This window comes from Bacillus rossius, chromosome 16, assembly GCF_032445375.1.
Source record: "Bacillus rossius redtenbacheri isolate Brsri chromosome 16, Brsri_v3, whole genome shotgun sequence".
Classification (NCBI taxonomy): Eukaryota; Metazoa; Arthropoda; class Insecta; order Phasmatodea; family Bacillidae; genus Bacillus; species Bacillus rossius.
Window position 1 is genome coordinate 28217702 of NC_086343.1, and position 14031 is coordinate 28231732.

The 14031-nt window shown below is 37.5% G+C and overlaps 1 protein-coding gene across 2 annotated transcripts in view; it reads left to right on the top strand.

Annotated features, from left to right (window-relative positions):
- The window catches only part of LOC134539931 (ataxin-2-like protein), a 122280-nt gene that overhangs the window by 91733 nt on the left and 16516 nt on the right, over positions 1-14031 (top strand). The window lies entirely within an intron of this gene.

Here is a 14031-nt window from a genome sequence, read left to right on the forward strand (position 1 = left end):
CGTTATAACGTAAATTTATAATGTCGCCTAAAGTTTATGTTATAACGAATTTTCGTTATAGCCGAAATTTAAAAAAAAAATCTTTTTTTTTTGTAGCATTTTTAAAATATATTTTCTCGCTTGTTTTTACTATGGAAATTCACAACAAAAGTAAAGGAAATATACATAAAACTTACTAAAATAACATTTTTAAGCTAGATCAGCACTTGCCGACTGCGAAATATGAGACCGCGTGGCCGTGATACGGCCGTCACGCACATCGTGGCTAAGCGCACAGCTGTTTGTTTACATGGAGAAGGGCTGGCGGGGTCACGCAAGGTCATGCCGGCCGTTTCCTGTTGCTTTGACCGCAGCTGGTTTGCTGGAGACATGTAACGCTGATGATATCGGCTGCATATTTGCGGAGTTTTGAATACAAAAAAAAAAAATTAAAAAATCTCTAATTACGTTGGACAACCATACAAATTATATAAAATAATTTTTCCGACAATTGGTCAGTAACACAAAAATAATCACTCGTACAGACCCTTGGAAAATAACACAAAATTAAAAATCACTTTTCAAAAAACTGTGCCGTTTCAGTGCTAATTTCAGGCACAAATGTACGATTTACTTAATTTTACAAAATTTTAAACCTTTTTTTACTTTATCTTCCATATGATGTCCCACTCGTTTTTTTCCCCTCATCGAGATTTGTTCAGTCGAGTGTACTGACAGGTTAGTTTGTTTAGCAGTTCAGTGCTCCCAACGCCGTTCTCAGCGATTAAGGCTGAGGTTTGCTGGCGACATGCTGGGCCAGCGATCGTCTCGTCTGGACCCTGCTAGGTGTCACGCGTCGAGCTGTTCACCCTAGACGGTAGCGTGACCAGAAAAGCTGTTCTCTGCTCCCAAAGATGCTAACTCCTCTTCTCGGAGCTGTGCTGAAGCTAGCTGTCCCTCTCACGAAACGGTGTTCCGTTCATCAGCCCAACAACATGTAGCGTCGTGTCAGACCATCCTGTTCCCAGGCCGGGTCAGTCACCGGTCGTAGGCCCCCCCCCGTTTCTTCTGGTCCACGCAGGTCATAACCCACAGCCGCGCCAATGCCCGGGATGAAGGCCACAGCCCCTCGCGCCCCAGATGGACCACACACGACATCTCGCGGGAGTTTCGATAACTACCGGGCATGATCCCTCGCCTCTCCGCCAGAGGACAGCATAGTCCCCTGCTATCCAAGCCAGCCTTAAGGATCGACTAGTATCCAAGTCGAGAGGTCGTTTAGGGCTTGTAGTTCTGTGCGCACTCGCCAGAACGCGCTAGAGTGCGGCTACTTCAATGGGAATCATTCGGGTTCCCTTTGGGTTTTCCGAAGCCCCTCCCGTGGACAGGCGACCAAAGACAGTTTTAATTAGGCGAGCCAGCGCCATTTTTGACGATTCGGCGGGCACAACGCGGTAAGGGCGAATCTCTCTTCGCAGCCCGAGACAACTCGCTTCTGAAATGTCTTAAACGGCTTTCTCTAAAGCATGTACACTAGAGTCCCGTTATAGCGAGGTGTCACGGTTCCGGGTTTGATCCTCGCTATAACCGTGTCCTCGCTATAACCGAATTGGACAAATTTTGGCCCCCAAAAATTAAAATTAACCGAAAATAGCATAAAAATTGGGTTTAAACCTGTATAATTGGAAAATAACAGGTTATATTAACGAAATCTTAATTTCTGTGAGCAGATGTGTGAATTCTCTTTAAAACGATACCCCATAAGTACGGATTCGATCACCGATTGCGTCAAAATAACCAGAATACCCTACCACGCCACGTAAGTATAGCATCTCAGCCCGCGGCCGACACAGCATTGTCCTGCTATCTATCGTCGACGCGGGCTGTCTGCTGGCGGCCATGTTGGTTCGGGATGTTGCTAACAGGTGGTGCTAGTGTAGCGTGACGATTTAATTCCTTACAAAAAAGCAGGAGTGCGGCTGCGGCAACGCACGTACGCCTCAAACGAAATAGTCGCTGGAAAACTATACTTTTTTTCATTTAAAGAAACCTGTCAACTTTTTTTGAAAATAAATTTGGGATTAAACTCAAACCATCACCACCCCTTTCCCGGACAGATACCGCAACAACTGACCAAAACAAAAGTTACAGGAAAACTGCCCTAGCGATTCGAAAATAAATACGGTAGTGCCTACTAGAGGTGTAAAAGTATCGAAAAAAATGTGTACCCGTATGTATTCGTTACTGTAATTAGTACTCGTTACTATCGTTACGTTACTCGTTACTTCTGATACCACATAACATGCTATGTTATGTTGCAGCAACGAATCCAGTCGTATTGCGTACGCGTACAGTATGCCGTCGCGTAAATTATAATAAATAGAATATAAACAATTAACAATATTTGATAATTAATAGTTTTTGTTAACCAAAAAACAATTAAATCTCATTAGAGCGGCTTTTTAATGTTATCTCTTTTAAGATAACAATCAAAAAAACGTGAAAATACGGGATTATAAAAACAAAAACATATTTCTAATTTGTAAAAAATACTTTCTTACGTTGTTTCTGTTCCAATCTCAAACTTTGTCTACACACGGCATACGGCACAGATAACTAACGGAAGTTGGATAAAAGAAAGAAAGGATGGGATTCTATTTTTAAAGCCACGCACTTAGGTGGCAACTGCACGGCTGAATAATGTGACAGGCGTCAACGGCAAGATGTCTAGTGGCGAGCGAGAGGGGTGGAGATAAAGCAGACAAATAACAAAAGCGCGCTTCAAGCGCTCACGCCGTAAATTCCTCAAAAATACCTCGTTATAGCCGTGTTCTCGCTATTACCGTGCTTGCTATAACGAGATTCTACTGTAGTTGGTTATCGACAAGGCCATGTCCCTTAGCACTAAATTTTTAATTTTTTAGCTGCTTGAAATAGTTTAGTTTTTGAAATAGTTTTTTTTTTTTTTGGTCTTATTATTTTTCATGGCGACCGCGAACTTCCGCGTCGCGCATCACCTGGCCATCTCCAGAGACCGACCTGATCTACTCCACCCCGCAGCTTAGGCGGGGATCAAGAATTAGGACGAGAAATTCCGCTCCAAATTCAACTCCCGAATGTGCAGTTCATGAGTTAGTTCACGAAATTCATCGCCTCCTGCAATAGGAGAATTTCTCAAGAGTTCCAGCTTTCACCATCTTTTTCCCTGAGTGGAAAAACCACAAAATAATTTATAATTCTAAACAACCAGTTTCAGGACACTTTTATTCATTTAACGAGTAAATGTAATTTTTTTTATAATTTGTCTTATGAAGAGCCTGCGCGCTCAATATTCAATGGCCTGTAAAGTTAAGAGACCAAATGACCTTAGATTCAGTCAAGTATAACCATTGTTACTTATTATAATATCTCGCCCCGGGGCCTCCCACTTGGTTTATTGTTTAACAAGATTTAATGTATTAAGTATAGCAAATAAGGTCAACAATTTTCTTGGTATTTTGTTTCGGCTGTAATGCCATGGGTAATCTTCAGTGGAATAATGTTTGTAAAGTCAAAAATACCAGCAACAAAATCATTAAGTAAGATTAAGTAAATGCCTATATAAACCAAACCAGATCTTATTATTTTCTTATCCTTGATCACGATCCACATAACCTTACCAAGTTTTAAGGAGGTTAATCATAAATTTTGTTGTGCGTGCGCTGTGCCCCTATGGGTAATGTGTTTAGTACTGTTTCTGCCTGGCGCTTCCACTGCCAATCTATATTTGTTCTTTAGACGAAATGTCATATTGAGCGCAGCCGCACGTTACAAAACGAATCAATTTTCATTTGCCTTGATTTCACTAGACTTTCGGACAAAATAAACGACTAGACCTCTTGGAAGTTCATCAAATCTTTCGTCGTAGCATTTGATTGCTGATAAAAACGACTGATTGTGTAAAGTGCCTCCATCATTGACGTTATCGCCGGAACAGATACGTCACTTGGTTCGTCGTCATATTGTCATCATCTTCAGACGCCGCTTCGTTTTGATTAGAAAAGACGAGCTCGACAAGTTCCGTGTTCGTCAACTCGTCCCACGCTTACGATGCAAGTGTGAGGTGTGAGACGAGTTATGCGCATTTACGGGCTACAATCGGCGTGATTCTAAATAAGTAATGCTCGTAGCGGGGCCCTGTCTTGCTTTTGTCGTCGCGAGGCAAGCTATGTTCGCTGTGGGGCCCCACCTTGTTTGGTGTTGCCAAGACGGCCACAACATGCGCATTGTTTCGTTTGCCGGATGCGTGGAATTGTGCGAAGCTGTTTTTCATTTATTAAGGAAATTGTAGATGTTTTCTCATTGTTTTAGAGCAAAATTACAGGTGTGTAAACTATCGCTATAGCGAAAATGAGCCCACGCTGCATTTGTTATTTCCGAAATTTTTATCCTACGCAGCATATGCAAAACTGACGGTGCCGATGGCAATTATCATTATAGCAGACTTTACGTTATAGACCGTACTCGCTACAACGGACTTTCACTGTTTTAATGTTATCCCCTTCAAAATAGTCCCCATTAGGTATTTTACACTTATTCCAGCGATTCTTCCAATCCCTGAAACACTTCTGGAACTCGATCTTAGAGACAGCATTTAACTCTTTCAGCAAAGTGCTGTTAATATAACCTAAGCTTGTAAAACCATGGTCCTTTAAGGTTTTCTTTATTTTTGGGAACAGAAAAAAAGTCACATGGGGCCATGTATGACAAATATGGTGGCTGAGGCATTAAACTAAAACTGTCAGTAAAAACATGTTTATAAGTTTTTTTTTAATGACAAAACTACTTGATCCGTCTCGCACCGAGCCCTCTGGGGTGAGAGCCAGGTATCCTGTAGAGAAGGTCGAGCTGGTCTTGCGGCAGGATTCGCAGTTGGCTGGTGAAGGCGAATAGCTAGTGGGGTGAGGGATGGGGCTAGGATATTCATTGAAAATGTTGGTATTTTACAAGGAACTTTTATTGACCTGAATGTCCAAACAGTTCAATTGGTCGCCTGCGTCAGCTTTCACTACATACACAGAATTTATACACGGTACATCCTATCGTCAAGAAAGGGGGGGGGGGGGGGACAAATTCCCTAGGCCGAGATAGGTCCTCGGATGGCCTGGCTCGCGAAGGAGGGGTGCGAGCAGCAGAAAACGGATAGCCATTTGTTCTGCTGCTCCCCCTATGATCGTCCTATGGTCAGTGGGCGGATTCCAGCCTCACTGGCCGTCGGGCCGATCAACTCACTTCAGGTGGATGACCTCGCCTTTATATAGGGAGAAATGCGCGGGAACGAAGAAAGGAAGGGAGGGGCGAATTAACTCCTCTTTGGAAGGGATGAGATGCGCGCGCATGAATCTCGCTGAAATTTCCCTGCCCTGGTGGTGGAAGTATAAACTAGATATTAATAATTAAAAAGAAAAGATAAACTTGACATAAATAATCATATGTACATACATATATATTCAATCCTATGCATTAAAAAGTATTTAAACTTGCTTTCACAACTTAATTTTATACTTTTATAAAATATAAATATAGTTGGTAGATCACCGGTCACATGATGGCGTCCCAATGTACATGTTTAGCTGTGGCAAGAGAAAAATATACATTTGTGTACATAACTCGTCCATATTTACAATTATATTCTGAAGTACATTAATATGTGTGGTTATAGCGACGTAAAAAATAAAGGGCGAAGATGGTTGGTTGCTTTAATGAATTATTCTATTGTTCGTCGCTTTGTTTATAACCTACGACGTCGCACAGATTCCTCGCCGCATATTACGTGAGTAGGCCTACTGCCGAAATACCTTTTTCCGTGAATTGCTTCTGGGCTTATTAAAACTCGTTTTGGGTTTAATTATAACGTAAAGTAACGTGATATTTAATATAGAGAGGGCGGGCATGCGTCATACTGTTGTTACCAAACGACGTGAGGGCTGGCCTTCCTAGTCCTCGTTTTTCCCCCACTCCGTGCTTCATCCCCAAGTCAGGCTTTCCGCTTCTCCCCTCCCTCCAGAAGTTCAACAGCTGTACAGCTTACTATGCGTCCTGAAAGCATTAGACCATCGGTTCAAAGTGCCTTTCGTGTGTTCTTGGTTTGTAAAACCCGATAAAAAAAATGTGTTCTGTTGCAAATAATCCTTCAGTCGACACAAAGTCAAGCTATAACTTATTTGTCATTCCAATATTTAATTTTTCGAATAAATACATTAACACATTGAAGCTCTGCATGAAAAACTGTAGTGATACATTTAGTTTAATAAGTTCAAGCGGTAATGTAATGGTATGACCATTCGTTTTCCAGTTTGGCGATCCGAATAAAATCCACTGCTCTCAAGCCACGCTTTTTAGCTTTGATCAAAACCTCTCCACTCCGTTAAGCTGAGTAAATGTAGAATATATAACAGATATGTTCATACAGCTGTCATAAATCATTTTATAACTAGACTATAACATCCATCACAAACTGGAAACATATATATGTATATATATATATGTGTGTGTGTGTGTGCGTGCGTGCGTGATTATTCGTCACAAGCTTCAACAACACTCATTATTTCTCTTTCCTTGCTATGAATAACTTTCTTAAATCTCTTCGGCCACGCGTTACTTGCCATTGTTCACAGTCCTGTCACTACTGCAGCGCAGACAAAGGTCAATGTGTTTTAAATGGCTCCTAGCGCAGCTTGTAGGGGGAGCCAACTTTCTCTTCTACCCCGACCTCCCCTCGCAAAAGGGTTTCCTTACCCCTGCGCTGGTAGCCCTCATGAGTTCTGGCGACTACAGTAAGTGTACTTTAGAATATTCCACATATTTTAGATACCCTCTTTTATCGCATAATCATCACACGCGCGTAATCATCGCACCTATATTTTGGCCGTCAAAATTGGGATAAAAAAACTTCTTGCTTAAACGTTGAATGATGTTTTTGGTTATGCCGAGCCCTTTGTGTATCTTTTCTGTATGAAACGATGTATTTTAAAGTAGAAATATAATATTTATTTGGAAATTACCACTTACTTATTTAACAGAAATACGAAGTTGTCTGACATTTAAATTTTCTTTTAAAGACTTTTTAAACGTTATTATCTGTATCTGATTGTCTGCATCGCCGCGGTGTACCGGTGTAGATATCTTTTCTGTATAAAACAATGTATTTTAAAGTAGAAATCTAATATTTATTCAAACATTACCACTTACGTATTTAATTAACGGAAATACGAAGTTGTCTGACGTGTAAATTTTCTTTTAAAGATGTTTTTAAACGTTATTTCCTTTATCTGATCATCTGCGTCGCCGCGGTGTACCGCTTATGAACGTGTAGCTAGCACGAGTTGGCATCATTCATGTTTGGTTATGTTGCTTCCCGTATAGAGCGCACGCACCTAGTTGAATATCGATATCTCGCTGATTGTATACAGCGCGCGCTCTCTCTCTCGAGTGCCGAGTTAACTACATTTGATGGCCTGCATTCTTTCGTGGTAAGTGTGTACTACGGCAATAGTTACGCGTTAGTTCACGTCGCAGATTCAAGTGGCTTGCGTTACGGTTTGGGTTTTCTATTTATAAAGTTGAAGAAAGGTTTTTGTTTAATGAATTATTAATATAAATTGTTTGGCGTGCTCTTGTATACTCCACCTTTTTTTTTTTTTTTTAAATAAACGTACTTTCCATGAACTGGTTTTTTATGAATAACTTTACCTAACAAAAAAATTTTCCGCATAATCGTAGCACCCCTCCTTTTCAAACTTGATTTTAGAATGAAATGTGCTACAATTATGCGAGAAAACACTGTATAATCTGTGGTTATGATTCAAAATTCCTAATAATGTAATAATAATAATAATAATAATAATAATAATAATACTAGGCTGTGCGAATATCAGTTTTTTAGTTCGAATCAAGTACCGAATTGTTCTCAATTACGAATTTTGAATTCAAATAATTAAAAAATGCTACCCTCTTTTATTGCATAATCGTCGCACCCATATTTTAGGGCGTCAAAATTTGGATTAAAAAAAACCTCTCGCGTAAACGTTGCTTGATGTTTTTGGTCCTGCTAATAGAATCAGAGTCCTTTTTGTGGGTACCTATTTTTTCCGTATAGAACGATGTATTTTAAAATAGAAATCTAATATTTATTTAGACATTACCTCTTATTTAATTAACGGAAATACGAAGTTGTCTGATGTGTAAATTTTCTTTTAAAGACTTTTTCAACGTTATAACCTTCATCTATTCATCTGCATCGCCGAGGTGTACCACTTACAAAATTGTAGCCAGCGCTCGTTGCAATTATTAATGTTTGGTTATGTTTCTTTCCGTATGGAGCGCGCACACTAGCCAAATATCGATATCATGCAACACAAGCTCTCTTTTTGGTTACGTTACTTCCCGTATAGAGCGCACACACATAGCCGAATATCTATATCTCGCCAAGTGCATGCAGTGCGCACTCTTGTGTCGAGTGCCGAGTTTACGTGTATACGGCGATAGTTACCCATTCGTTCGGCTTGCATTTGGATTACAAATTTTATTTTTCTGTTTAAAGTTGAAAGTTTTTTGTTGCATGACTTATTAATTTAAATTGTTTGGCATGCTCTTTTATACTTCATTTTTTAAATAAACATACTTTCTATGAATGGGTCTTGTTTTTATAAATAACTTTATCTAACAAAAAAATTTTTTTCCAGCATAATCGTCGCACCCCTACTTTTCAAACTTGATTTTAGAATAAAATGTGCGATAATTATGTGCGAAAACACGGTAATTAGAATCCTTCTAAAAAAATTTTCACTTTATGTAACAAATACATAGGGAAAGAAAAATTAAATGTGTAGTGTAGTGGCTTCTGGGAAATATGATAAATAATGCTAAAGTGAAAGGTTGGTTAGGTTAAAAATAGGGATGGGTCGATTCGATTCTCCGATTCCTCGATACCACCGATTATTAAAAAATTTGGGTACTCAGTATCGGGTACTAAAAAAGGGCAAGGTAGGTTAGGAATCGGTTAAGTTAAGAAAATACAGTAGTAATATATTTTCGTCTGAACTTTACTTACTTATTTTAATATATCTTACCTGCCGTATGCGCATTAAATTCCTAATAATCCTCATTATTATTAAATATTAATTTTATACGAATAAAAATAAATAAAAACAATGTTACCGGGCATGTTTAACCTCTAATTAAAACTCCACGATCGAAGAACATTATTCCTCACTCATGTATTAGACGTAAATAAATTGTAAAAAGACTTATTAATTTTATTTGCAGTTAAGAAAAGTCCATTGTTTTTTGTGAAGAAAGTGACGGTTATGAAACGAAATCACATCACGTGTCGTCACCATTTTAGTTGTGAGCCATTCAAGGATGATGGCCTCCACAAAATCTTTGGTGGCCATAAAATATAAAGTCAAGTCGAAACGTATCGATTCGTTGCGTACGGGACAGATTGTATAATGAAAGCAACAATCGATTTTAAAGAATTCTCTGGCCATACCGCCAACAGAGGCTCATGTTTATTTCTTGCAAAGGAAATCCGTAATAATTACTAGAAAAACACTTGAAAATAGTTTTAGCAAAACAATATTTGTGCCAAATAAATAGCATAAATGCGCAACAATTCACAGTAACCTCAATAGCACGACGGTGAATTACGGCGGCGTAATTCACCGTCGTGCTATTGAGGTTACTGTGAATTGTTGCGCATTTATGCTATTTATTTGGCACAAATATTGTTTTGCTAAAACTATTTTCAAGTGTTTTGCTAGTTTGTTAGTAAAAAAATGTTCGCAGACTGTCGTTTCAAATTACGATGCGAATGGTCTGATATTGTATCAACATGTCTAAAGTTTGGGAACATTTTCGCATCAATAGTGAAAATGACAAATATGCAATTTGTAATCATGGTAGTGCGCAAATTTCACGGAGCCGTACTTACAAATCTACAAATAATTTAATGAAGCATTTGAAATCCCGGCACACATTACTACCAGAAAAAATAGTCTTTGAAGAAAAACAAACTTTTGTTTACAGCACTGTCACCAACTAAGTCAAAAGGTACCACAGAAAAAAGTAGTGCTACCTTTGAACCCATTTTGAAAAAAGATGTTATGTTATCGGCGTTATCGCCTGTTAAAGAACCCTGTCTAAATGTTGAACTTCTTTGTGCACAGCCTAGTACTTACTAGCAAACAAACTTTATGTGAAGATGCTTCTTCACTGGTAATTGAAAAAAAAAACCCTCAACATTTAATCCTAAGTTTATAATTATCCTTTATACATGTTATTATCATTATGTAATGCATTAAATTCTTAAGTAGTTTTAATTATGTGACCAGAATTACCAGGAATCGAAAACTGGAATGACTCGGAATCGAGAATCGAAATTTAGGAATCGGTACCGGTATCGGAATCGATAAAAATGTGTACTCAACCCATCCCTGGTTAAAAACTACAATAATTATAAGTAAAATTTTTGTTAAAATATTTAATTTATGAAAAAAAAATTGGGTTTTTAATTATGCTGCCCCTTTCAGTTCCTAATTGCCTTATTTTCCAGAACCTATTACCGTATTTACTCATGTATAGCGCGCCCTCGTGTATAGTGCGCACCACGATTTTTGCAACAAATTCCAAAGAAAAGAAAAATAAAAATTTTTTTCCCATAAATAAATTTTACTAACAGTTTGTGTTACCTATTAAGTAATTACTTATGAAACAAATGATTATTTAAATTGATGTGTGGTGATGCGTCAGGAAAATACTTAAATTCTGCTGTGTAGACGGAAGATAATGAAGCGCTGTATCATCACAACTGGTACGTGGGAGGGAGGGAGGCAGGCAGGAACGGGACTATGACCATCAAGTAACTTTGACAGTTGACAGGACTAAACACCACCACTCCCTGATAGTTAACACATTTTTAGGGACACGCAAAATGAAGCGTGCCACACGAAGGAAGTGGGTGGGGGACTGGTGACAACATTCTCATTCTCTCTCTCACTCTCACTCTCTCTCTCTCTCTCTCTCTCTCTCTTTCTTTTAATTTACTTGCTGCTGTGCTGGCTTTCTGTAGAGGGGGAGGTCTAAAAATAAACAAGAGACCATGATGTGCGAGCTTGCGTGCGCACGTGTGTGTGTGTGTGTGCGCGCGCGTGCGTGTGTGTAAGAGAGAGGCATCGTTGCTTGTGCGTGTGTGTGGGGTCACCCATCACCCGGCAGTAAAAGGGCGCGCTATACACGAGTATATACGGTATTTAACTATTCATACAGAAATTTTTTTGAATTGCAAAATTCCTTGAAATAGAATGCAATCCATTTCATGAAAAATGTAAAAATAATTTTTAAAATGCTGTATTACTAATTAAATGGTTAAATGAGCTCATATTTTCTTATTTACATCCCTGTTATTTACTTGTTTTCTTGTTAACTGCAGTCAAGTAAACTGTATTTTAGTTCAGAAATATTATAAACATATTTCTGCTAATTTCATTTGGAATCCAAAACCATTATTTACTTTTTTATATTTTATTTTTGAGTTGCAATGACTGTTTTATGGCCATAGCAATAATTATTTTTTCCTGCTACAGGTGCGTGTGATGAAACAAATACAAATAATATTTTGTTTTCAAGTTTTAAGTGACAAATTTACCATGGTTTATATCATTCACACAATTTTTCTGTTACTGTTTAGCGAGACAGTAGTGGAAAAAAAAAATACTTTGAATACTTGTTGCATCACTATAAAATATCAGTGATTGGTCATGTTTTGATTATTGAGTCCTATTAAAGCATCAGAAAAGGATATTTATTTCACTTAAACTATTTAACCTCAAAATTGTTATGTATGACAATCTCACAACGTATGTATGATTTATGAAATATTTGTAACTAAATAATGTTTGTTATTTCGAAGTGTTAGTATTTGAAGTTGAATTGAGTACAAATAGCTTATTATTTGTATTAGAAAATTTGAATATCCACATAGGCTGAAATAATACTCTTTATGTTTATGCATGTAATCTGTTTGATCAACAAAACAATTTTCAAACTTAACATATTATGGTTTTAAGAAAAGGCATTGCCAGGATTATTTATTTTCTTTCATTTTATATTCATCTATCATGTTTCCATATACATTTCTCTTTTTATTTATTTTACTTTTTTTTAATTTAATTTTTTATTTTTTTTTTGGATTTGCTACTTGCTGTGTCGTGATAATTAACACGAGTGAGAATACAAAAATGCAACACCCAATGCGATCTATGGTTTCCTCACGCAGTATCACCACCTTTTGTCCTTGTAATAAGGTCTCGGCAGCTTTCACACAGGGAATGTTTCCAGAACCTGCAACATATTGGTCTAACCGTTGTTATTCACATTGTCTTAACATTTATCATCATTCCTCTGTCAAGTGTAAACTCGGGGATTGGAAGAAGCGCATCGCTGAAAGAGTTAAACGCTATCCCTAAGTTTGAGTTCCAGAAGTGAATTCTTCCTGGTTTTTAGCGATGCAATGGAGTTTACTACATAAATTTGTTTTGAGGCAGCATTGGAATCACTATATACTGCTTTCTTTCTTTCGTTTCTGTGTTTATACAGTAAACTCCCGATTATCCGGGGATTATCCACAGATAACAGTAAAAAACAGTTAAAGCAAAGTAAGAAAACTTAATAGAATTTTTTTTATCCCAACTATGTAAACAAACACTGTAACATCCGTCCCTCAAAGTAACACTCTAATTCATTTCAGTAAAACAGAGTGCTAAACAAAACAACATTAGTCAAATACATTTTTTTTCCCCATGAGATGGTATTTAAATCAAAATAATGTTTTCCAAACAGGTAAGTGTGATTTCTGACTACCATTGTAATCAAGACACTACTGCTGTTACAATTAATTTACAGTTCTAATATATATCTAAGTACATTTGAAATAAATAACATTTAGAGATTAAAAAAAAAACTAGGGCTGGGCCGATCACTAAATTTGCCGATCATTCCGATACCGATCATTTCTGCCGATGACCGGCGCCGATCATTGCCGATCACTGATCAGACAAATTAAGAATTATATAGCTTGTTTGATGTTAGTAATAAAAATCTAAAAAAAATTTAATAAAAAAGTTACCTTATGATAACTTACCATTTATTTAACACTTCTGACAAAAAACAATTTGTTCATTGGTTTTTAAAAATGAACAATAATATAATGTAAACTAAGTATTTCCTATTTCTACTATTTCTAGATCTCTCTCTCTCTCCCCCCCCCCCCCCCTTCCCCCCCCAACAAACCAAAGTACCCATACGACACTTTTCACAGGTCTTGAAAATAAGTGCTTTAAAGAATCACTAAAATAGACCAAAGTCACCAAGCCTAAATTAGAAATAAAGAAAAAAATATCAGAAATGTTTGTTTGTTTTTACAAACAACTTTATGCTACAGAACTATTTTCAATAAAATTTTAACTTTAGAAACTTAGAATACAAAACAATCAGATCGTAAGGGAACAATAACAAACAGGTATATTAGTTCAAAGATTAATGAATGCACAAAATATGAGATCCATGCCTTGGTAAAGAGCGTGCGCCGTTTTCATAATCATTGCTAGTTTGCGCCACTAGTCTTGCTTCGGTGCTGGCCATAGATGCTACTAGCGAAGTGCACACTCTTCCTGATGCTAACCATATCTATGGCGCAATAAAGTTATTTTCTTACGTTTGTAAAGGTAAACAATGGACGTTTTTCAAAATAAAAGCATTTAAACGTAGTTTATGAGGAATAAAAAAAAACATTTGTGAATTTTGGGACTTTTTGCTTCGTAAAACCGTATGAAACGGGAAATTAAATATTTTATTAGTGTATGTTCCAGGAAAATAAACCATTGTAAATATATTACTTTCGGCGGGACCAAAATTAATCGGAGTATGACACGGGAAAATGTATGAAACAGGAACGTATCATCGAGGCTCTACTGTACTGTAAATTCGTGTTTTTTTTATACGCGATTGTAGCCC